The sequence below is a fragment of the Mesocricetus auratus genome, unplaced genomic scaffold, assembly GCF_017639785.1.
Source record: "Mesocricetus auratus isolate SY011 unplaced genomic scaffold, BCM_Maur_2.0 Super-Scaffold_100031, whole genome shotgun sequence".
NCBI lineage: Eukaryota > Metazoa > Chordata > Mammalia > Rodentia > Cricetidae > Mesocricetus > Mesocricetus auratus.
The window spans coordinates 10,916,612-10,940,634 of NW_024429212.1; positions in this window are offsets into that span (position 1 = coordinate 10,916,612).

A 24,023-nucleotide genomic window follows, 5' to 3' on the forward strand; every position below is an offset into this window, starting at 1 on the left:
TGCTCCTCTAACTCAATAAGGAAAAAAATTTCCCTTTACATGACTTCTTTCCATACGGGCTCTTGTACTACTGATCATAGTAATCTGTAAATGTACACTTCTTTTGTTCCTACTTAGTCAGATGACTCCAGTGAATTCAGCTAATTGCCAATTTTACCACAAGAAAAAACTGAGATGATACGAGGAATTGTCTTGGCTGTAGTTTGTCCCTTCAGTAGCAAAGATTGAGTAATTTAAGAATAAGAATAACACAGTTTTCATCTGAAGAAATAACAAGATTGTAAAATACCCAAGTTAAAGGCAAACATTTGACTTCATCATCATCATTAACAACATCATTGTCATTAGTAGTGGTAGTGGTGGTGGTGGTGAGTTTTAAACCCAGGTCTTCTGCCTTCTAGGCAAATGCTCTACAACTGAGCTATGTAAGCCCTTAAAATGTATTTCTAAGGAAATACACTCAGAGATTCCAGAGGCATACGTGGGTATCAACATAACATTTAATATCCATGAGAAAATCCTACCCACAGTGTCAAGGAGCTAATTCTGTTTGAGGTGAAAATGGGTGACTGAAGAAGAAAGCAAGTCTTCCTTGTCTAGTGGGGCCAGTCAGACATTACAGGGACAGAAGCTGGCCTGGGATGTTTCTAGGGAGGTTTTGACATAACATCCTTTTGACAAGGAAGGACATGTTTTCAGTGCTACCAGCTAGTACTGAGAAAAATGGTCACAATTTTCTTTTGGCTTACTCTGGCTACTAAATAAAGATACTTAAGATACAATCTTAAGGATTTTGTGTGTGTGAAATTTCATATAAGAATTGAAAGGTGGATAAGTAGTGAAGCAACATGTTAAGGCCAAGGTCATAAACTCCTGGGCAGGACCTTGGATAAGTAGTGTCGGCTGAAGTTCCTCTACTTCCTGGGCAGCCTCCATATCCTTCCTGCTCTGCTGAGTTTATGACTGCTTATTTGGAACTGAAAATCATTCTTCACTAAGTCATGGGAAATGGTTAAGTGGATCTAGTTGGCCACTTAAGTTACAAAATAAGTGATTCAAAGTGACAGTGTACAGAGTTCCGTTTTCAATAAAGGAAAACCAATTTCATCTAAGGACATAAATCTATGTAGTATCAGAGCAACTTCAACTTCTCAAGAAATATACAAATAGTTTTCCTTCCTGGTCCTAGACAGAATTGTTGGTGGATGTGGCTTCCTTTCGGCATCATATCTTCCCTACTCCTGTCTCCTGATGTCCTGATGTAATACTAAGATGTTGGCGTCTCTTGGATTTGCCCTTCTAGAAAGGATTCTCTGTTCTGGTCAACCTGTTTCTTTTACCCCAGTACACCTGTTAGTTTTCTATTTCAAAGAGACACCTCATTCAAATAAACTGGTTTTCTGGGCAAGTTTATTTGTTTCTTTATCCGTGTGGAAAAATCCAACAGAGACACTATGGGAAAGACTTTACTTAGAGGGACAATGGTCTAGTTTGTGACAAATTTGGCTGAAAGATAAAGTAGGTGTCCATTTCTCTAATGCTTGCTAAACTCATGCTTGTATGGAACCTATTGGACTTTGAAGTAGAGCAGAGTTACTTCTTTTTCTAAGATACTTTTGAAACCATTGTATATCCTAACCACACATATTCATCTTGATGTTTTATAAAAGTTATTGGGTAGAATCCACTGAAACTGAAGGTCTGTTTCAATATGTGGTTCAAAAATCTCGCTCTCCATTAACATTCCCAAAGCAATGAAAAAAGCCCAGCAGCCAATCTCTTCCAGTCTAACCAATGACCCTATAGCTCCTGGTATCATTTAGAATGAACTGAACGCGGAATGGTAATAGAAGTTTGAGAACATTTATTAGTTAAAATTTCTTCCTGTCCATCGAGCCACTATAAAATTTACTGTTAATTTTTAGCAAGTATTTACGTTTCTTGCAAAGGAGTCAGTTTTTTCAGAGTCTACTTAATTACTTGGATTCTTTGCATCAAGTTTGTATAATTATAACATTTTGGAGGAAACAGGGTGCAGAGATTTTTCTTAGTTGACACCATATTTGCTCTTTTTTCTATATTTTTTAATAAAAATTAGAAACAATCTTATTTTACATGCCAATCCCAGTTCCATCTCCCTCCCATCATCCCATGTCCCCCACCAATTCCCCATCCCATCCCCTTTATGCTCTCCAGGGAGGGTGAGGCCTTTCACGGGGGATCACCAAAGTCTGTCACATCAGTTGGGGTAGGGCCTAGGCCCTCCCCAATGTGCCTAGTTTGAGGGGATATCTCTCTATGGGGAATGGGCTCCCAAAGTCCATTCTTACACTAGGGATAAATACTGTTCCATTACCAGAGACACCAAAGACTGCCCAGGCCTCCAAAGTGATACCAACATTCAGGGGGCCTGGTTCAGTCCTATGATGGTTTTCCAACTTTAAGTCTGGGGACCATGAGCTCCCTATTGTTCAGTTCAACTATTTCTATGGGTTTCCTCTGCTGGGTCTTGACCCCTTTGCTCATCACTCTGCTCTCTCTGCAACTTGATTCCTAGAGTTTGGCTCAGTGATTAGCTGTGGGTGTCTGCTTCCTCTTCCATCAGCTACTGAATGAAGACTCTAGGATGGCATCTAAGGTTCTCATCAATCTCATTATAGGGAAGGGCATTTAAGACGGCCTCTCCACTTTTGCTTAGATTCTTAGTTGGGGTCATTCTTGTTGATCTCTGGACATTTCCCCAGTGCTAGATTTCTCTTTAAACCTATAATGTCTCCCTCTATTATGGTATCTCTTTCCTTGCTCTTCTCTATTCTTCCCCGGACTCCATCTTCCTGCTCCCTCATGCTCTCCTCCCCCTCTTCTTCTCCCCTTCTCTATATCCAAACTCCCTCTCCCCTCCCCCAGGCTCCCAATTAGCTCAGGAGATCTTGTCCCTTTCCCCCTTCTCCGGGGAACCATGACTGTCTCTCATAGGGTCCTCCTTGTTTCCTAGCTTCTCTGAAGGTACAGATTATGGTCTGGTAGTCCTTTGCTCTCTATGTAATATCCATAGATGAGTGAATACATACCATGCTTGTCTTGACTAGGTTATCTCACTCAGTATGGTTTCTTCTAGTTCCATCCATTTGCCTGCAAATTTCAAGATTCCATTGTTGTTGCCCCCCGCCCCCCCGCTGATCAGTAAGTACTCCATTGTGTAAATGTACCACATTTTCTTTATCCATTCTTCAGATGAGGAGAATCTAGGCGGCTTTCAGGTTTTGGCTATTACAAATAGTGCTGCAATGAACATGGTTGAACAGATGTCATTGTTATATATATGTGCATCCTTTGGGTATATGCCTAAGAGTAGAATTTTGGGATCTTTAAGTAGTCTGATTCCCATTTTCCATGCTGTACAAGTTTGCACTCTCACCAGCAGTGGAGGAGTGTTCCCTTTCTCCACAGCATCTCCAGCATAAACTGTTATTGGTGTTTTTTATTTTAGTCATTCTGACAGGTGTGAGATGGTGTCTAAGAGTTGCTTTGATTTGCATTTCCCTGATAGTTAAGGATGTTGAGCACTTTCTTAAGTATCTTTCAGCCAGTTTAGATTCCTCTATTGAGAATTCTCTATTTAGTTCTGTACCCCACTTTTTAATTGGATTATTTGGTGTTTTGGTGACTAGCTTCTTGAGTTCTTTGTATATTTTGGAAGTCAACCCTCTGTCAGATGTGAGGTTGGTGAAGATCTTCTCCCGTTCTGTGGGGTGTTGTTTTGTCTCTTTTAAGCTGTGTGACTATTTGAGATATTTGATATCTGCTTTCGAATGCTTGTTTACTCTATATAGACACAACTACGATACTGAGCTACAGGTATTTGTAAACCACTTGTAAGATAAAAGAATGGTCATTAGAATGGTATCCTTCCATGGCCTGATACTTCTGTTTCTTAGGTTGATTTTGTTGACAGGGCTGGTTAGATGGACATGTTTGCTTCTTCCTCAGTCTTCCGTGCTTCCCCTCACTGCTGTGCTTCTGACTGAAGGGTTCACCTGCTCATTGTGCAGCTAGGTATGGATATACAGAGATGGGTGCAAAAAGACTTCTCTCTGATGAAAGCACCAGCAAGGCAAACTCTAGACTTTACTTGAGATAGAACATCTCTTTGGGTCAACAAGCTCAGGAAATTGACTATTTGTCTTAAGTGGATGTATCCCTGGTGGAGTTGAGTTAAACTATTCCAGCTTGTGTTTTCAGTAGAAATGCTTAGATTAGAGTCAGTACCCCAAGCCAAGTTATCTTGGTAGTTATTGCTGAGGTAATCCCCAAGGAAAGCAAGATCCAGGCTGCATGGGGTGCTGTAAAGGAAGATGTCAACACCTTGAATGAAACCTTGAATATGTATGTGTGTTCTGCCATAGAGAAAATTTTGTTTCACTATGTATAGAACATTATGTTTTCTCAGCCATACAGGTGAAAATAAATAGTCAACTGTCATTCCATCTGAGGATATAAACTGGCTTCTAACATTAATTACTTATGTTTTCTTTTCATATATGTATGTAAAGTATACTTACAATATTTTTGTTTTTGTTTTTGCTAATTTCGAGTGATTATTACAGACAAAGGCTAAATATTGCCATTTCTTACCTAGGGAGAAGTGTTTTTAAATTTGTAATTATAAAGAGTGAATTTCAATGAAACTCAAATACGATCATTATGTTTTAAAGAGGAGGTAATATTTAAGCGAACCAAGTATCATGCACTATTAGTATTTTATATATAATATCTAGAAAGGAATGAGAGGGTGAATGTTTCTCTTGGCCCAAAGGTGGTATATAAATAGGTTCAATGCCAAGAATAACTTTCAGAAATGTGGGCATTAGTCACTAAATTTAAAAATCCATATTTGGTAAAATTCATTTAAGAGAAGTGTGAGTTTTATTACTTATCCAAAGTGAGTGTTAAAAAGACAACCTGGAAATTTTATTCCATCTTCTCTTTCATTCTCATTTATCTTTTATAGTCCACCTGAATGTTATTCAAAGCAATAATTTACATCTTTCAACTCAACTTTCTCTGGTATAGTATGTGTACTACAGCAACCTGTCTTGGTGGATATATGTTACCAATTAGATTCTATAATATTTTCTGTTTACCAGCTTTCAAGTTGAGTAACATTTTCTGTGATGGAAAATGGGTGTAACTCTTTCTTCTTGACACCCTATGAAGACTTCTGGTGTTTGCTGAGGAAAGTTGGTCTTTGCTTGGCCTTCTACATTGAACATCAAGTATTTGTATTGGGGAGGATGGTGACCATACGGTGCTTAATGCTGTCCTCTGGCCTACTTTAGTCCATGCTTTATGACATACTGTATAATTTTGTGGTTCTATTTGTGCACTAACAAGCAAGGCATCCCAAGTAATGTAGTCCTCAGAGTGACACGTGGGACTGCAGTCCATCCTATTATAGCGAACGAAACAATTTCATGTGCACTTCAGAAGCAGTGGGGGGATGTGTAACACCCTACAGACTACAGACTACAGAGCAGAACCGCAAATCTTGTGAACACAGGTCACGGTGTATTGCCTATGCTGTGACATGTCCCTGGCTATGATGGATGTAGAGTGGGTCAGACGAATGGGTTAAGAATGGTAAGAGAATAAATGTACAAAGGAAGAAACTGAGAACAAATAAGTAAGAGCTTGTGGAGATTATTGCATATGGCAGAAGGGGCAGCTGGAGTGATTCTTTGTCACAAATACATGAGATATACAGTGTTCCTGTGCTTTAGAGAACTTTCTCCCTATTATCCATACATGGATGGTGATATGAGGTGCTGACTATGTGACTTAGTCCAGATCCTGGGGTTTCTGACTTACTTAGTCTCTGATATAACCTGGATATCTCAGGGCTTTTGAATTTTCCCAAGTAATTACAGTAGGTAGCCAATGTTGAGAGCGTTTTGTAAAGGATTAGACATAAACAGCGTTATTGATAGGGACAAAGAATGAGGAAGATAGTAGAAAATGATATTCTTCAATGACATATTCCAACACCTGGCACCTACTATAGCTTCTAAACAATAGGATGAGTTCAGGGTCAGGCAAGTGTGTATACAAACAACCTCTTTATTCAGTGTCCTAGCTAAGGTTTTCAATTGCTTGAGCTTAAGGTAGCAATGAGCTAAGACCTTGGACACCAAGGTTACTGAGAAGTATCCAGAGTTTGAAGTTTTCTTTTCTTTCAGAACTAGAAGTCTTTTCCTTGACATAAATAACATGGTGACCCTCTGTAGTCTCACCGGAGGGAAAGCAAACAAAGTATCCTATTTCTAGGAACAATCTGGTCTCATAAAGGGAGGCAGGGCTGAATCAAGGAGCGGAGGACTCTTCTCTGATTCTACAGTAGTCTGCAAAGACATACCAATGCTCAGATCTGCCTGCAGGGAGACAGAGGAGAGTGGAGAGAGGAGGAAGGGGGGAGAGAGAGAGAGGGAGGGAGGAAGGGAGAGAGAGAGAGACAGACACAGAGAGAGAGAGAGAGAGAGAGAGAATATGTGTCCTCCACTTTGAGGGAGACATCAGGAACAGATGATCGTATGCCTAACAATCTATATTACTGATGAAAACTTAACTACAGAAAGTGGTGATTGTGTCAGTTTTCATTTAGATAATTCAAATGCCTCCAGCGACCTACTAAACAAAGCAACTCCATGTGTTATTTATTCAGGAGTGTGAGTTCTTTTTATTAAAGTACTTACAAACATGTAAAGCTAGTATTTAAGTTGATAAAGTATGAGTAGGAGAACTCCAGACAATGAAACCCCGTGTTTGAGAGAAATCACCAACACGGGACTAAGAGTGAAAAATGGTTGAAAATGTAGAATGCAATGTGGAGTACAGCATACGTGGAAAGCCAGTCCATCTGATAAGGAGAGGAATGCCACATTGTAGGCAGCAACCTACTCTGAGAGACATGACAACCAGTAGTATCAGGATCAGACCACATAGAAGCCATGGGAAAGCTGTCTCTGCTCAGCTGCACATGACAGAGCCACCTGACACATGGCTCGCCCAGGCTCCGCTGGTTCACATAGCTTCATCAGAGAAGAGCACAGTCTACCTCAATCATCATCACACTTTCCATGAACTCCCCGGGCACAGAAAGAGGATGAACGGCATTATGAATTCAGCCCTCACGGTAAGAACATTGCTTGTCATTTGCAAAGACAATTGGTAGACCCCGTGTTAGTTGTTTCTTGCATTGCTGTGACAAAGTATGTGACGATAAAACTTGCGGAAATTAGGCTTATAATGGCTCACATTTTGAGATCTAGGACCTCATGGGAGGGGAGGAGTATCTGGAGTGTGAGGTGGCTGGTTAAACTGTATTCAGTCAGGAAACAGGGAGAGATGAACGATGATTCTTAGTGTGTTTCTCTTGTCATTCAGCTGGGACCCCATTGTGTAGGGTGCTGCTAGCACATTCTGGTTGGCTTTTTCCTAAATCTATCTGGAAATACTATTATAGACACACCCTGAGGTGTACTTCCTTGGTTATCCTAAGCCTATTTGGTTGAGAATCAAGATTTTTAAATCTTTGTTTTATTTTTAATTAAAATATTCTTATATCACTTCTCCCTTCCATTTCCTCCCTCTAAACCCTTCCATATCCCTTCAACTCTGTCTCTAATTCATGGACTCTTTTCATTTAATATTATTGTTGCATATATATATGCATATGAACAAACATAAATACAACCTTGATTGTTTGGATGTTTCTAGGCCTGACCACTTGGTATTGGATAACAGTGAGGAAGTTCATACCAAGACAGTCTAATTCCTTCACTCAGAAGTCCTTAACTCCTTGTAGCTCTTCATCTAAGGGAAGGGTCCCATGAGATGGCATCCCCCATCCATGTTGGCACATGGACTGGTGTTGTTATGTTTGTCTGTTCTATAGGAAGCTATATTGTTGAGATCTCATGAGTGTAGTTTTCTTATCACATCTAAAGGATAAAAATGTTCTTGCATCCTTCTTTCCCACTGGCGTTTAAAACCATTCTACTTCCTCATCTATGACTTTCCTTGAGACCTCACCTGTATCTAAGAAGCTACTGACAGTTGGTGGTTGCTGGGACAGGAAGAGCCATGCTTTGGGTATGTTGCTGACTGTACACTGACCATGCTTCAGTAGGTGGCCTCAAACACATGTGCGTATGGGCGGTACTACTAGATTCATAGTGTTATCATCAATAGCAGCAATATAGAACATCGAGAGAGATGGGCGGGGACATTGTGAGAGTCAGAGGTAGGTAGTGGTGGATGGATGTTATCACTATCAATATACATGGTGTTAATATACAAATCATTCAAAGAACAAAAATGATTAAAGGACAAAGCAGTTTCAGCCACCACAGGTTCTAAGTGAAGTATTAATAAACAGAGCGTTGAGATGTTGGCTCAGGCAGAAAGTCCTTAAAGCAGAAACAGAAGACTCTTGGCTTTACCAGAACTTACACAAAGAAAATCCAGTGTGCCTAATTCTGGGGTGGTGGGGACAGGTACTTGGGGTTTCCTCACCCATCAGCCAAGCAAACCAGTGAGCTTCAGGGTTGTTTTGAAATTATCACCAAAAGCAAAAATAGAAAAGAATTTTAAACAAAGTTTTTTTTGTCTCTGACCCTAATATGGTGCACAGATATTTAAACATACTTTTGCACAGGCATGTATGCCTGTGAACACCGCTCTCCCCCCCTCTCTCTCTCTCTCACACACACACACACACACACACACACACACACGAATTACCATAATCAGAACATGTTGATGGAAATAAATCATCAGTTTGCTTTGGATACACTCTACATGTAAGAGGAAAAGCAGAACACTACCCAGGTACTGGAGGACACACGGTTACTTGTGACTACATCTTATTTTCCAGATTTGAAGAAGGGTGAACATCATGACCAAAATGATCATAGCTTTTACCTGCAGGAAGAAAATCTGTTGAACTAAATGAGAGCACTTCCATAAACCATTTCTGCTAGAATGTTCTGAACACAGTGGTGGTGGGAGGACCATTCAATCAGAAATCATAGTTTTGAAATAAAATAAAATTTGCCTCCTTCTCTGGTCCCTGAAACTGGTGAGGTTCTTAATAGCAATGCTGTTTCGAGTAGTCTCTGCTTTTCCTTGTCAAAGGTTTTGCTTTATTTGTGGAACAGGCAGCTCAAGGGGTAGGGCTTGACAAACATGATTGATGTGCAGGGATAACCGGAAAATAAATCCCAACTAAGCTACCAAAACTTTATAAACAGGCCTGGTCACATTTCCCATACAGAGTCTTTCCTGTTGACATTTACACTACGAGGCATATTTTAGCTAAGTTCTGCATGCTTTAATTATGCATGGTGTGTGAAAAAGGGGTATAAACCTTCTTGGGGATAAATTTTACATTTAAGAAAATTGGTAGGTTGGAGAGAAAATTGATGGTTTTATATATTGATGAGAATATCTGAACTAAAACCTGTCATGTCTTTAGTCTTTTATTTTTTTTTGAGATTCGAGTTTGAGTTGTTTATGTATATTAGACTGCTTTTGAAAAAGCAAGATTGAAGAAAGAACTGTGCCAAGCTTGATCGAATGTTTGTGTGTCTTCTCTGCTGGGGAGGGAAGGAAGGGAGACTTCTTCTCTCACTTATCAAGAATAATAACTCAAGAATCTCTTATCTTTGTGCTAAGATTTGTTTTATATCTGATCCTAATTGCAAATGGGTGTCTGTCAGAGATTAGTATGAAGTGGGAAGACCGCAGTCCTTTGGCATTCTGAAAGTCTGGGGGAACAAACCTCGTATTACCTCATAATAATAAGTGACCTTACATAGGATGCTCATAGCTATCCAATAAAATAAAGTGGAAAAAAAGTCCCCAGGGACTTATCTTGAGTGTATTTTCCTATCAAATCTGATAGTATAATTTAATAAGTATCTGGGAAAATTGAAGCTACTATTTTCCTATTTTCTTCAAAGAATGTTAAGGTTAAAGGTTTCATGGTGAAATTGGTGATGCAATGTAGTGTTGTGCAATTACTGGGGTGTTTTTGAATAATTTAAGTAATAAGAACACAGTTGCTACTTAAGTCAGAGTTTCCTGCTCTGCACTGTAAGATGATGATGTTCTTGATTTCTCCCCATGGGGTATTAGTCACATTTACACAGTCCCCTGGCCCTATCACACACTCTGTGGGCAAAACTGCCTGTGCTTGCAAGCCATGGCTTCCAAGCAACAGGGAAAGAAGGGTGCTGTGGAATGAGGAAGCAACATAATACAGTGTGTGGGTACATGTGTGTACACCGTGTGTGTGTGCGTGCGCACATGCATGTGTATGCATTTGTGTGTGACCGTGTGCATGTGTGTATATTTATATGTATGCATGTGTGCACATGTGTTTGAGTGTGCATTCATGTGTGCTTTGTGTGTATGTATACATGCATATGTGTGTATGAGTTTATATGTGTGCACAGAGACATGCATGTTGTTTTTCTACTAAATTTTCTATTTTGATTATGAATTCATCCTGTGAAAAATACCTTAAGAAAAGAATACATATCCCAATTTTAACAGCTGAAATGTTGAAGTATTTAATCTGAATAAAACTTCTATGTCTATTATAAAACTATTGAAAACAAATACATACATATATATATACATATATTGCCTACAGATGTTTATCAAGTTTACATCCAAATTCTTTTTTATATCACACCTTGTACTGACTCAATCTGATGATTTCACGCATGCATATAATGCACTCTGATTATTTGCACACCAGCTACTCTTAGGACTCTCCCACCTTTGTCTTGCCCCTCCTCCCTACAATTTCCTTTCCCACACTGTTCATTTTTCTTTCTGGATCCACTGATTTCAGTGAGGACTGTCTCTGTGACCTTAGGTTTTGGACTTAACCATTGGAACCTGGTCAGTTTACTGTTGGGTACACAAAATGACTCCCCTACTCCTAGAACCCATCAGCAGTTAATAGCACAGTACGGAAAGGTAGAGTTTATTGTGCCTCTCTTCAATCATTGATTGACTGATTACAGGCCCCATCTTATTGAGGGCTTCGTGGATGCAAGAACAGCTGCTGTGTGACAGTATTTCTGATCCCTGTGTCGCACCCTGAAGACATCATGTCACAGTTCTTCTTGTCTTTATTCTATATTCTTCTTGTTCCCTTTGTTACAATATCCCTTGAGTCTTGGTCAGGGTACAAGTTCCACCCTAGAGTCTAACACATCACAAGCCATGGGACTTTTAGTGTGATTTGCCACACAGGAGATGGATTCTCTCTTATGTAGCAGACCTCAAATCTAATCAAAGAGTGGTTGGTTACTCCTATACTATGTGAGACCACTATTAACAACAGTGGGCACAGCTTGCTTGACACAGTGACATTGTAGTTTTTATGATTCATACCTGGGTATGGCCTTTTGTCCCAGTAGAGAGGAAGCTTCCTGCTTGCTATTTGACTTGATTTGTTTATCTCTTGTGTGGTGGTGTGTGTGTGATACATATGTTGTTTATGCGTTTGATTTTCTACCCTTTATTTGAAGCTTGATGACACTTTTAAAAGAGAAACCCTAGGACAGGCTAGTTGTAAATCTCAATAGCTTCTTTGGGAAGAAGAATGAGAGAAGAAAAAGGAAGAAAATTTATACTGCTTGAGCCAGCTGGAGGTAAGGGAGGAGAGGAGGAGAGCAGGAGGGACTGAGAGAGAGAGACAGAGACAGAGACAGAGAGACAGAGAAAGAGGAGAGAGAGAGCATTAAGGGAACCATGCTCAGAAAGGTGATGGAAAGATAGAAGGACCAGTTCTATTTTCTGAGACTTAGGAAGCTGCGTGTCTGCTGCTATGCAAGGTATGACCTCAACTCTCTATTTTGATTGTGAACTAATTCCACAATAAAATGATTTGAAACAAAGAGCATGGATCCCCAAGCTGGATAAAAATGTCAGGTGAGCATGGCCCCCTTCCTTTGGTCTTACCAGATTGCCTACTTTTGTTGTGTGCAGCATCACGTAAAATATGGCAGAAACTTGACAATCAAACTCATTTTAAAACTTCTTTTACTAGTTTTTATTCTAAAGTCCAATATAATCGTAAAGTAATCCAAAGATCAATTCTCATCCCTGTGTCTCTATCAGAGGAACATGACAATGCATTTAAATAGTACAATGTCTGTGGCCCTTAATCCCCCATTAGCTTTGTCCTTGGTGAATAACAGCAACTTTGCTTAGGCTCTTTCTGTGCACAAAGTCTGCTCTCCTCAGTTGTTGACCCTCCTCTCTACATGGGTCTTTCAGTCCATACCTGCCTTGTGCTCTGCATTTAGTGTCTCATTAAACTAGACTTTCATCAGTTTACGTGTTCTAGAAAAGAATTCGTCACATTAGTTCATGTTCTCATGACTCCTTCATAATGAATTAGACTGTTGTGTAACAGATTTGGGCAGTGGTATCTCCACATGAGAGCTAGTTGTTTATCTGCAGCATTTCCTTTACTGATATAAAAGTATTTATGCATTCAATTTATTGTTTCCTTGATAATCTTCTTTAAAAGTACTATTTGTTTACTTATAGCTAAACATCTAATTGCTCATATGTCTTTTTGTTAATACTTCTTTGTTTTGAACCACACCAGAGATCCTATAGAGTTTTGTGTAGAATACTCCTGGAGTTCTCCTTCCCTCAATAATAAATAGATTTTTAAATTATATTGCCAACTTTACCATCATTGATGAAGTCTTTTGATGCTTTCTCTTAGATTTGAGGTCTCTTTCAATACTAGTAATCTATTTTAATCACTTTTGTTTATGATTTCCCCATCAACTAGCCATTTTTTGCTCAGCTTCAATACCCTTAACACACGTAACTTTCAAAAATTCTGAACAAAATGCTGTGCAGAACATCTATGGTAATGTACAGAAATGAAAAAGAAATAAATTTTGCTGTTATTATTTTAAAATTCTTTTAGATTCACTTATTTTTTGTGTTTGTTTTGCCTGCATATGTGTGTGGTGTCTATGGAAGAAGTCAGAAAAGAGTATCAGGTCTCCTAAAATTGGGTTTATAAGTGGTTGTGAAATTGAAAGATCAATTTTCCTTAACTGCTGATAATCTCTCTAGACCTCTGTTATGCGAATTTTAATGACTATATAAATATTTTCATGTATAGAAACTTCCATGTCAATTGCAGAGGAGATCAGTTGTTTTAACATGCATGTGTGTTCCTATTTATATGTGGTATGACATGTGTGTGTATTGGGACAGAATCTTGTCAAATCTTTGTTCAGGATTGGTGGTCATGGGTAACCATATTTACATCTATAAAAGTCAATGCCTGCATTTTTGTACTCTGTATTTGCAAGATCTTCAGTGTCTCATAAATTTCAAGTAATAAGAAAAATTCCTAAAATTTAGACAGTCATGGAGTTCAGTCATGTGATCACGTTTTAAAAAAATGTGTTCACTGGATGGGGCCACTCCTGGTGGTTGCTGGTGGTAGAATCATCCTTATTCTGGGACATGGGCTCAAATTGAAGATCTCCTTTGCTTTCTGCGGTGTCCTTGCCCTTTCTAGTTAAGTGTGATTATGTTGAATAATCTGTTATAAGATTTCTTAGTGGAGCCTGAAGTAGCATTTCATCTGCTCTAATACCTACTTGCAGAAGCCAAGCCACAAGTCACCTGGCATATGTGATTTGAAACATTTCTGTCATTATTTTCAACTCAATGATAAATCTCTTCACTGTTGTCTACATAATTGCAAGTAGGTGATACTCAGAATAGTTAGCAAATTTTGGTGAGAAATGAACTTCATTTTCTCTACTCTCTTACCAAATTGAATTAAAAGACGAGAAGAAAATATGAGCGTATAGGAGTTTAGAAATCTAAGTTCACATGACTGACAAAGACTGAAAAAAGGGAAATATTGTAGTACTTATTTTCAAATTTTTAAAACCCTGTGCACATTCAATATATTCAAGTTAATTATGAATTATACAATAACATCTAACTATGACAATTACACATATACTTTAAAAGTCACAAACATTAATTAGACTTCTAAAAGTCTAAGATCTACTTACTGTTTATTTATACAGATTTATGCATATGCATCATGTGTGCAGTTAACCAAGGGTATTGTATCCTCTGGACCTGGAGTTACAAGTGACTTTGAGCCACCTGACATGGGTGCTAGTTATTTTATTTGGTTTTTCTAAAAGAGCTGCAAGTGGCTTTAATTGATGAGATATTTCTCTGGTGTCAAAATATTTAATACTATATGTAGAAATGTATTTCTCCACTAAACTGCTTCGATAATGACTCTCCCTACTCATTGCAGAGTGGATAGACTATGCCTTTTGACATTCGTATGTGTTATAATTCATAAAGTTCTAGTGATTTCTGATCAAAGGTATGGTCCCACTGGAATTATTACACAAAGCAGTGTGAAAATAGATTATATGCATGAAAGATGGATACCTAGATAGCTTCAAAACCCAGGTGAATAGAGGTCAGTGAGATAGATCATCAGGCAGAGAGGCTTGTTGTCCATTCTAAAACCCAAGTTCAGCCTCAGGATCCACGTGGTGTGAGGAGAGAGCCAACCCCACAAGTTGTCCTATGACTTCTACACGAGTGCTGTAGCATGCACGCACATGCCACATATATACACATATTCACACGAAAAACGAGTAAGTGTAACAAAACATTGTAAGTGTAGCTTAGCTGAACACCTTAAATGTATGCTGAGACTTTCCCTAAAATGTATCGCATGACTTCTAAAGGCTTGTATACGATCCTAAAAAGCCTCGTTACCAGATCATGGAATGTACTGACCCATTTGCTCTAAATCCCTGAGCCCACAGCAGGAACCTGGGAAAGGACAGATCAGTTCACACATGGCCACACATAATTCTCCAAGAGCTTTAATTAGAATATAAGCCATTGCTGCATAAGAGATAGACTAATCCTTTAAGCAAGGTGTTAATTGTTAATCTTATTTTTCCTGCCTCACAGCATTGTATAACACTCTGTTTATAATCGGCTTCCTGTGGTAAAAGAATGGAATACTAAACCTTAATACATGTTTTCCCGTAATCATTTTAGTGGCCATGGGTCTTTATAATAGTAGCTAATCTCCATAACATCATCATTAGTGAATGAGGGGAACTAAAATTATAGAGACCCTTTGCTCTAATTATAGACTCCAAATTGCAAATCCATTCTTTAATCAACTGTAAACGCATTGTAAAGGGAACTGTAAGTTCTTTCCAGGGAGCAATAGGCATTCAAGCTAGCAGAGTAGAACAGAGCGATGTAATGTGCTTGGGGAATAATAACTGAGCATATCCTATTGTGCTTCCATCACAATATGGCTACTTGGTAAGGGTGTCCCAGTTAGTCATGCGCCTCTGCTCTGCTTCTCCAGAGCATTACAAAGGCATGCTATCAGCACTTAGCGTGTCCAGAGTCCACGGTATTCAGGGAAACAAGTGCACTCTCAAGTGTCTGCTTTTCTCTGGGCTCTCTCATGTCTTGATGTTCTTAGGATTTTTTTTATTGATAGAGTGTTTCTTAAAAGCCAAGAGTCACATGAGCCACACACAATTTTTTTTATACTTCTCTTTCTCTGGGGTAGTTTTTCATCTTCCCTAGCCTCTAGTGTAGATTGACCCCAATGTGTTTTTCAATATTATTACATTTCAATATATATTTCAATATTGTACCATAAACATTTTAGCATTTCATGTAGAAAGTGACAAATAATTTTTTTTTTGTCTTTTGAGCCATAGACGATAACTTGATTTTAGTCAAATGCTGGATAATTTATGGATGTCCCAAGGATTCTTCACTGACTGGAGAAAATGGAAGCCATACATGGGTTTGCCCACTGACTTATCATATTTATTTTCTTATTAAAGAGAAGATAGGTAAATGTGTAATGCTATACATGTCCTTGTAGAAATGAAAGAGTTAGACTGCAGACCCCATCCAGTGTTGCTCTTTAGAATCCAATGTCTTTCCATGGAAAGGAAAGACCTCCTAAAGAATCAAGATCACTCTTTTCATGTCTGGCAACCTCAACTTGTATTTCCAAATCAACCTTGACCAGTAGAGTGTCTTCAGGAACCCAGAAGTTTCTGGGGAGCAGCACTCTCCCTTGTTTACCTACTCCCTGAAAACCATCTAATCTCAAACACTCTACCCTCATTCAGTCCTGTGTTTAATTATTAACCCCTCATGATTTTACAGGAAACAAATGTCACGAGTGCCTCCTATAGTGTCACTGCTGAGAAGTCTGAGTCATCAGCTCAGTGTGCATTAGGGAAAGATAAACGAAGACTCCCTAAGATTGCTTCATTTTATCTTCCGATGCTTATTCTTTCAGAAAAGCAACAACCCTTACTTCAGTTTTGATGTTGCCAATTTGGGATCCTGATGGACGCCATAATTAAAAACTAAAGTCTCCATTTTCTGGGTAAGCCTAATATGGAAAGAACATCAGCACTCAAAATTAATGAGACCTTGTATTTAGCTTTTAATATTCTAGTAGAATAATATCTTTCAGTTTCCCAGAAATCTGGGTGTTCATTTTTTTACTGTGACGGTTTTTGTTCTGCTTCAATATTCCTATGCTTTCGACAACAATTTTCTTAATATTTGAATTATTGCTGAGAGCAACAAAGGTTAACATTAAATATATTAACTTTTAATGTTATTCAGCTTTTTCTTCCATTAGTCTTCCCTAGACGTTGGTCATTATTTACATAATTATTTCGTCAATCTCGCCACAGCTTCTTACCTTCGGAGTGTAATACAATGAGCATTCATATATCACTCTGCTCCAGAAAGGCCGAGTGTGAGGTGAATGGTGTAAATGATGTCCATTCATAAGATGACCTGGAGCAGCTCCGTAGCTTGCTGGGAAATCTGCTTTGGATCCAGTGCACAATGAGACCCTAGAAGCCGAGACCTCGAGTTGACAGGTGGTGAATATACTGCCGCTGCCAGCCGGCCTTTGGAAGATGTACGTAACATAGAACACGAGGCGTTTTCATTTTGTAAGGGAATGTCGCTCTCTCCAAACAAGCAACAGTTCTCTTGTACGTCCTCACACCGCACCATGATTCTAGTACTTCGGATCTGAGAAAATCCTAGACGTTCGTGTTGATCTTACAGGCTAATGTCTTCCTTTCTCGGCACGGACCCTGCTCACCCTTACTGACTTAATATTACTGGCTGTGTGAGGCTTTGTGAGGTGTCCAATATGACGTTGAGCCTTCATGACACCATTAACCTGCTTTCTGTGATTTTTAGTTATTAGCCAATGTAATTTATAAGTGCCTTGAGCATAGTCAAAGAACTACATTGATGACAGGCCAAGCTCACTCTTCCTCCCCTTGCCACAGCTTTGAAAAGTGTCTTTGGAGAGATTCTTAAGTTTTGTTCACTGTTTCCTTTCTCACAGAAGTGTTGTACTAAGAGGGGAGTCCGTGTAAGTTTTAGACATCACTTCCTGTAGAGGTTGTTCAGGCACCGTGGGACATCTCAGTCCTCCCAAATCCTACTCTGAGATTCATAATTGCAGCTCATAAAATGAAATCTTATGAAAGAAAGAGCATACATTCTGAATTTTAACCTACTTTTTTTCAACCAGTCTTAAGTCTTAGCGCTCCGCCCCCCCAGCCCCAATGTTCTGAAGAAGGCTATGGCACATAGTAAACCCACACAGAGGAGAGGAAAAAGTCATTTCTTTAAGATAGGTTCCTTTGATTTTTGCCCACCACTCACATCTGCCCGTCTTTCTTTGAGTGATTTTGTTGTAAATGTTTGTGGCTTTAGAGATATTTTCTGTAGCTCACTTTTAAGTTGGTAACATTTCTAGCTACCAGAAGGAAACCCAGACTTTCTTTTATTTAATTTACAGAGAACTGTTATTCATTTAAACTTCAATCTTTCATCCTTAGAAATATTCCCTGACATGAAATCAAGGGAAAGTGTGAGCTGAGGGGTGGCTTGTGTGTCTGTCACTCCCGTTGCACAGTGCTCCACTGCTGACATTAAGTCTGAAGAAGCATATTTCCTTTACAGTGAGCAGCAAGAGGATTTATTACAATGATATTCCCTGGCACAAGCAAACCGAATATCTCTGCATCTCTCCAACTGGCCTCCACAATCCTTGTTTTACGACTTTTTCCTTCAGGCTTCCCCCCTGGCTCCTACTCCCTTAACTACCTCTCCTCCTTTTTAAACTTGTTCATGATCATTCAGTGACTTTCTTTGAACTCATTCCAACTCCTTCTCATGTCTCAGGAACTAATTAGAAAAATTAAAATTCCTCCGGAAAAGAAATAAAAAGGATAGCATGTTGGCATATTCTTGACACAATTATTACCCAACATTGGAAGCAATACTGAGTGCTTTCTAAAGGAGGGTTACACACCTTATCTTTTGGAACCCTAGCGAACACCATGTATGTTATTGAGACTATCTGGATGTCTTCTACTTGTCTCCTCCCCAGTCTACTGATGCTTTTCCAGCCCGGACTATGTCTCCACCAAACTTCCCTCCACCTGGTTGTTGGGTTCCATGCTCCATGGTACAAGGAGGTGAACTGAAGGTAATTAGGAGGGAAACTAGGTTCTGGCATTGTTCTCTAGCTTCAGCTCTCGCCTTTCTTACCACTGATGTCAATCCTTTATAGCCAAAGTTCTCAGAATGCCTCTCTAACACTGCTTCCCATATAGCTCATCGATCCTGGGTCGTAAACAACTTCCCAATTTAACAGGGGCTTTTGAAATCCTTTATAATTGGCCTTATCCTTTGCAAGTAGCTCCCTGTGCCTCTTTAGTCAAACGTTTTAGAAGAACTTCAGTTTCTGTTCATCTCTTGCCGAGTTACCATTTCCTGTGCAAACAAACACTTCTCAAGGGTGGAAATGCAAACATCCAATAAACACATGAAAATGTCTCAAAATCTCTGTCATCAGGAGAATACCATTTGAATATGCAGCAAAACAGGTATATTTCAACACCAGAAAGTTGATGATTGGAGAAATTAAGCACAAAAATATATTTACCTGAAATCATACAGGAATTTCAAAATAGAGCAAATTTGAGTACCTCATATGGGTCCAATCGATCACTTGGCAGGTGACATCACTCCCCACCATGTTCATGACCTGACATAGTACGAGCTGCTGTTTGGTAATAACACCCAATGTATGCGAACCTCTTCAGCTCTAACATGGGATAAGAGAAAAGTGACAACACCCGTCGAACCCTATTCTTGCAGGTGTGTGTCTGGATGGCTGTTGAGAGTGGTCATGGAGACTTTGGAAGGAAAAGTGACAAAAGTGACATTGAGCTGCTGCCTTAAAACAGACAAGTAGAGAGCACAAGATGTACAGCATGCAATACATTATATAGTAAAATAGTATTGAACTATGAAGAATAGCCGAATATTGGTACTTTCAGGAAGATTAGACTAGAGGATATCATGCTAAGCCAGACACAAAGGGAGTTATCATATGTTTGGTCTCATTTATGAAACCTGAAAAAGAAAGTGTTTTGTCTGAGCTCTGTTCTTCCCTCTATTTCACATAGGATGACTGGTAGTTCACAGACTTTCAGTATGGCAGTCCTTGATGGGTGCTAGCTTTTCCTAAGCTCAGTTGCTGTGGGTGCACCCAGGTCCAGTTTCCTGACCCTTCTCTAGAGGCTGTGTGGCATGTGAAGTTCTTGACTAACTGTACAAAAGTTAGTTAGAAAACTGGAAAACTACATGTTCTGTTGTCTAGCCTTTCAGCTGACCCAACACAGTGGCCTTTGTTCCAGGTAGCCCGAGCTGCCTCCATTTCACCGATCCTCTTTTGTTCTGATGGGTGACTTCTGTTTCTTCCCTGCTGCAATACCAAATCTTAGATGTTGTTTTCTAAGGTGCTACTTTGTTGATATCAACTCCAGATTCTTTCCCTTTTGGTTAGACACCTTTCTCCATTCTGAGGGCCATTCCCCACTCCACATCTTGAAGGGAAAAAACTAACTAGAAAGAAGAGCTCATGGGCTCATCTACTGTGGGGACCAGTGCTGGGATTGGTGTTCAGAGGCAACCTCTGTTCCAGAGAAGGATGTCTTAGATCATTAGGTGCTACAGACTCTTGTTTTAGCAATTTATGTGTAAACAGAAAGTCAGAAAGACCTGAGCTCAAACCTCCAGTATATGTGTAAATGTATGCACGGCCACAGGGGCATGCAACCCCATGAGGGAGTAAGACAAGAGGATTACAGGGACTTGAGAGCCACTAGCCTAGCATCAGGTCCAGGAGACTCTCAAAGACATAATCAGAACTCCCCGCCCCCCTGTCATCCACCCTCCTCCCCAACTGACACATGATGCATATGCTAAAACAAGACATTTTGTGGAGACATTAGGAACTAAGAAATACAATTCCAAAGTATTCTCTTGCTTTTGTTATCCTGTTTCTAGTTCATAATCTCTTACAGTTAGACTGATTTCTTAGGGATTTTATAAGTAAAACTATGGAGGCCATGTTGAAAGGGAAAGCTGTGTACACGTGTGTCTTTAGGAACAGGGGCTTTTGTAGTTTTTTAGAAAAGTAGAGGCTGCCTGTGGGTTTATAGACCCATTCTAGGATCCCTTCATCTACACACGCTGTGCTCCCCTCCTTCTAACTGACAGTTAGCTCTGACTAATTGCCCTGCCTCCAGCCAATGCCCAGTGAGATCTAAGCACCTTCATCTCACCTTCATCCTAATAAAGAAGTTCCTGATGGCTTGGTCTGAAGAACTACTTACAACTTGATAAGTGTTTAATGTTATTTTCTCATTCATATATTCCTTTATTTAGTAAATAGCGCAAAAGGGCTCACACTTCTTTAAAATGATATTATGAGAGTGGAAATGCTTCTTCTTCATTGCCCCGTGCACAGGGCTTCCATCTGCATCTAGGAGCACAGGTAATGAACCAGGCTGTCTTTGACATGCTGATGTCTATTCGGGGCTGGTTTTGTGCATCTGAGTTATGCAGAGTTTTGAAAAATGAGTAGACACTCCACATAGATTTTACTACCCACAAAATTTTACTGAAAACATTTCTGATTATGAAATAAGTCTAATGCGCTTTGGTAATTGATTGGCATTAATTAGTGGGTGCTTATACCAGGGCTATGTTTCTGACATTGAGATGTAAGATCTGGTGCCTGATTTGTTACTGTACCATTCAGGGGGAGTGTACAGAAATCCTGAGAAGTTTAGTGTATTTCCTTCATATTTCAATGTTGAATTCCAGTGGCGTTGGAGGCCTTCAACTCTTTTGCATTATATGGCCATCATTTGTTAATCATATATGTGCAGGGATTAATACTCTCAATACTTAGTTGTGATGTTTAATCTTTATCATCCCTTTGACAGGAATTAGTTTCCCCTAAGAGGCACAACTCTCGGCATATGTATGAGGGTGTTTGCATAAATAATTGACTGGGGAGGAGAGATCTGTTCTGATTGTGAGTAGTTCCATACCAAGCCCTGGGACCTAAACTGAATAAAAAGAGCAAAGGAGAAAGGAGGGTTGTAGTGGATTTGCTGGTGAGCCTGTAATGGTGGCCACACCCCTTTGGGCCTGGTTTCAAGGGAACTGAAGCTGAAAGAGGGAAGCTTGAAGTGTGGCTTCTTATTGTGTGGTCTTTCCCTGGGGTCTGCTGATCAATTAGGAAGGGCAGAGAAGCGCTCCCGTGGTTCTCTATATTTATCTGTGGAAGTGTTACCGAATAAACACCCATTTATCATTTTTTCTTGGATCTAGTGAGATCATTACAGCCACGCCTTCAGAAGGTGAGTGCCAAATTTCACCTATCTTCGATTTCTGATTAGCCAACACGTGCTTCAGCATCCTCTCATTGCTTCTGTCTTAGCCATGAGCCACTCCTAGTGCCTTGCTTTCTCTGTGAAAGCAAGAAGCAACATAGACCATGCTGTCAGCCTCAAGACAAATAAATCCCCCCTTAATTAATTCCTGTTAGATATCTTTTTCATAGCAGCAAGAAAAGAGACGTAATCCATGCATACACGCATGCAGGAAATGATGGTGATGCAGTCTTGCATGCAGTATAGACCTGGGGCCCTCTTCTGGATGTAGTAGTGAGTTCTGTCCCAACAATCGCTTTCAGTCTCTTGGAAGTTCTTCACTTGGCAATATTATCCCTGTGTTTCATAGCTTCTGAATTAACTGCTCTACATGGCTACTCATCTGATTCCTAACTCTGCATTCTGTATTCTAATGTTGCTTCACAAATCCAAATGACAGGTAAGTTACTTACTCTAGGGAGAGTGCCGAAGATGTGTGCATGATTTATTGAAAGGCAGGAGAGGTGCAGATGTGCATGCAAACCCTTTCTCTATCTGATGCCTCATTTCGTGGTTAGTTTTAATGTTGTGACAGGAAACTTAGGTTGACATTCCATGGAGGGGTGGAGTGATATGGAAGAAATGCAGAGATGGTTTGTAAAATGAGGTGGTCACTTCCCGGGGGGGGGGTCTTCCCCAGAGAAGACTTCAGCTCTCAGTATTCTTTAGTGGCTATAGTTCTTTGTATAGAATTAGGGTACCTTAAAATTTCCCTCTTCCATATTAGCATGTTTAGTAATGTCTCTCTTGTCTAGGTTTTGTTTAGGCAGTAATGTTGGTGAGATTTACTGTGTATTGTTTCCCTGACATTTCTAGGACACACAATCCCACAGCAGACTTTCTGTTCCTCTGGATCTTACAGTCTTTCTGTCCTCTTCCTCCATGATGTTCTCTGGGCCTCAGATGTAGGGGACGTGTTATAGAAACATCAGTTGGGGGTGAGTACCATACAGTCACTAGGTTCTCTGCATTTTGGTCAGTTGCGGTTAGCTGGAGGGAGGAAAATGGAAAGAGAGGAATTGTATCATCATATTAAATTTCAAAAATGTAAAATATTAAATAACAAAATAAGTAAACAGATATCAGTACACTTTGATAGGGAAAGGAGGCCACACCCTTGCTGCTTTCCTAGTGGCCAGAAGTTTCCTTCATACTCATTGGAAGCTGAGATTCACCCATTTTTACTTTAACCAAATCCAAGATCCACTTAAAGATGACATTTGCAGGATGTCTTTTAATAATCTAGGTGGAAACCCTACATTCTATGGTTTTCAGTACATAGGACTGAAAATTTTTAAGTGACAATTCCCGTTAAGTCATCAATAACTGTACAGTAACTCTCAGTACCTGAGAGGAATTGATCCAAGAACCTACTGTGTATATAAAATATGCATATACGCCCACACTTTGTGTAAATTATGTGGTATCTGCAACTCACCTGTGCACATTATCCTGTGTTCTTTATTTACTTGTATTTGATAAGGATTTTAGAGTTATTTTCATTTGTGTGTATGTTACTGTGTATGCTATTTGTGTGTGTATGTGTGTGTGTGTGTGTGTGTGTGTGTGTGTGTGTGTGTGTGGCTTTTGAAACAGGAAAGGATGATGGATTCCCCTGAAGTAAGAGTGACAGGTGACTATAAAGTCACTTTATGTGGGTGCTGCCAATTGAACTCAGGTCCTTTAGAAGAGAAGAAGATGTTCTTGACCTCAGAACCACCTCCCCAGCTGCCCTTGTATTCTTTAAGAAACCTTCACAACACTCTCAGTGTGTCCTGCAATGGAAGTACTTTGCAAGCAGCATCTATACTGTGTGTCTTAAGGGTAAGACAGCAAAGTAGCTCTGTGAATGGTCACACACTTTCTTCAGGTGTATATTTGATCCCTAGGTGGTTGAAGCCATCGATGCAGAAACCTAGGATAAAGATGGGTTTCTGCAGTTGATTAGGTGCATAAACATATATCAAAGTATGATTTTTTCAGAGCCCCATTTCCATAGTATTTTTTAATAAAACAGATAATATTGAAAAACCATCCTTACCT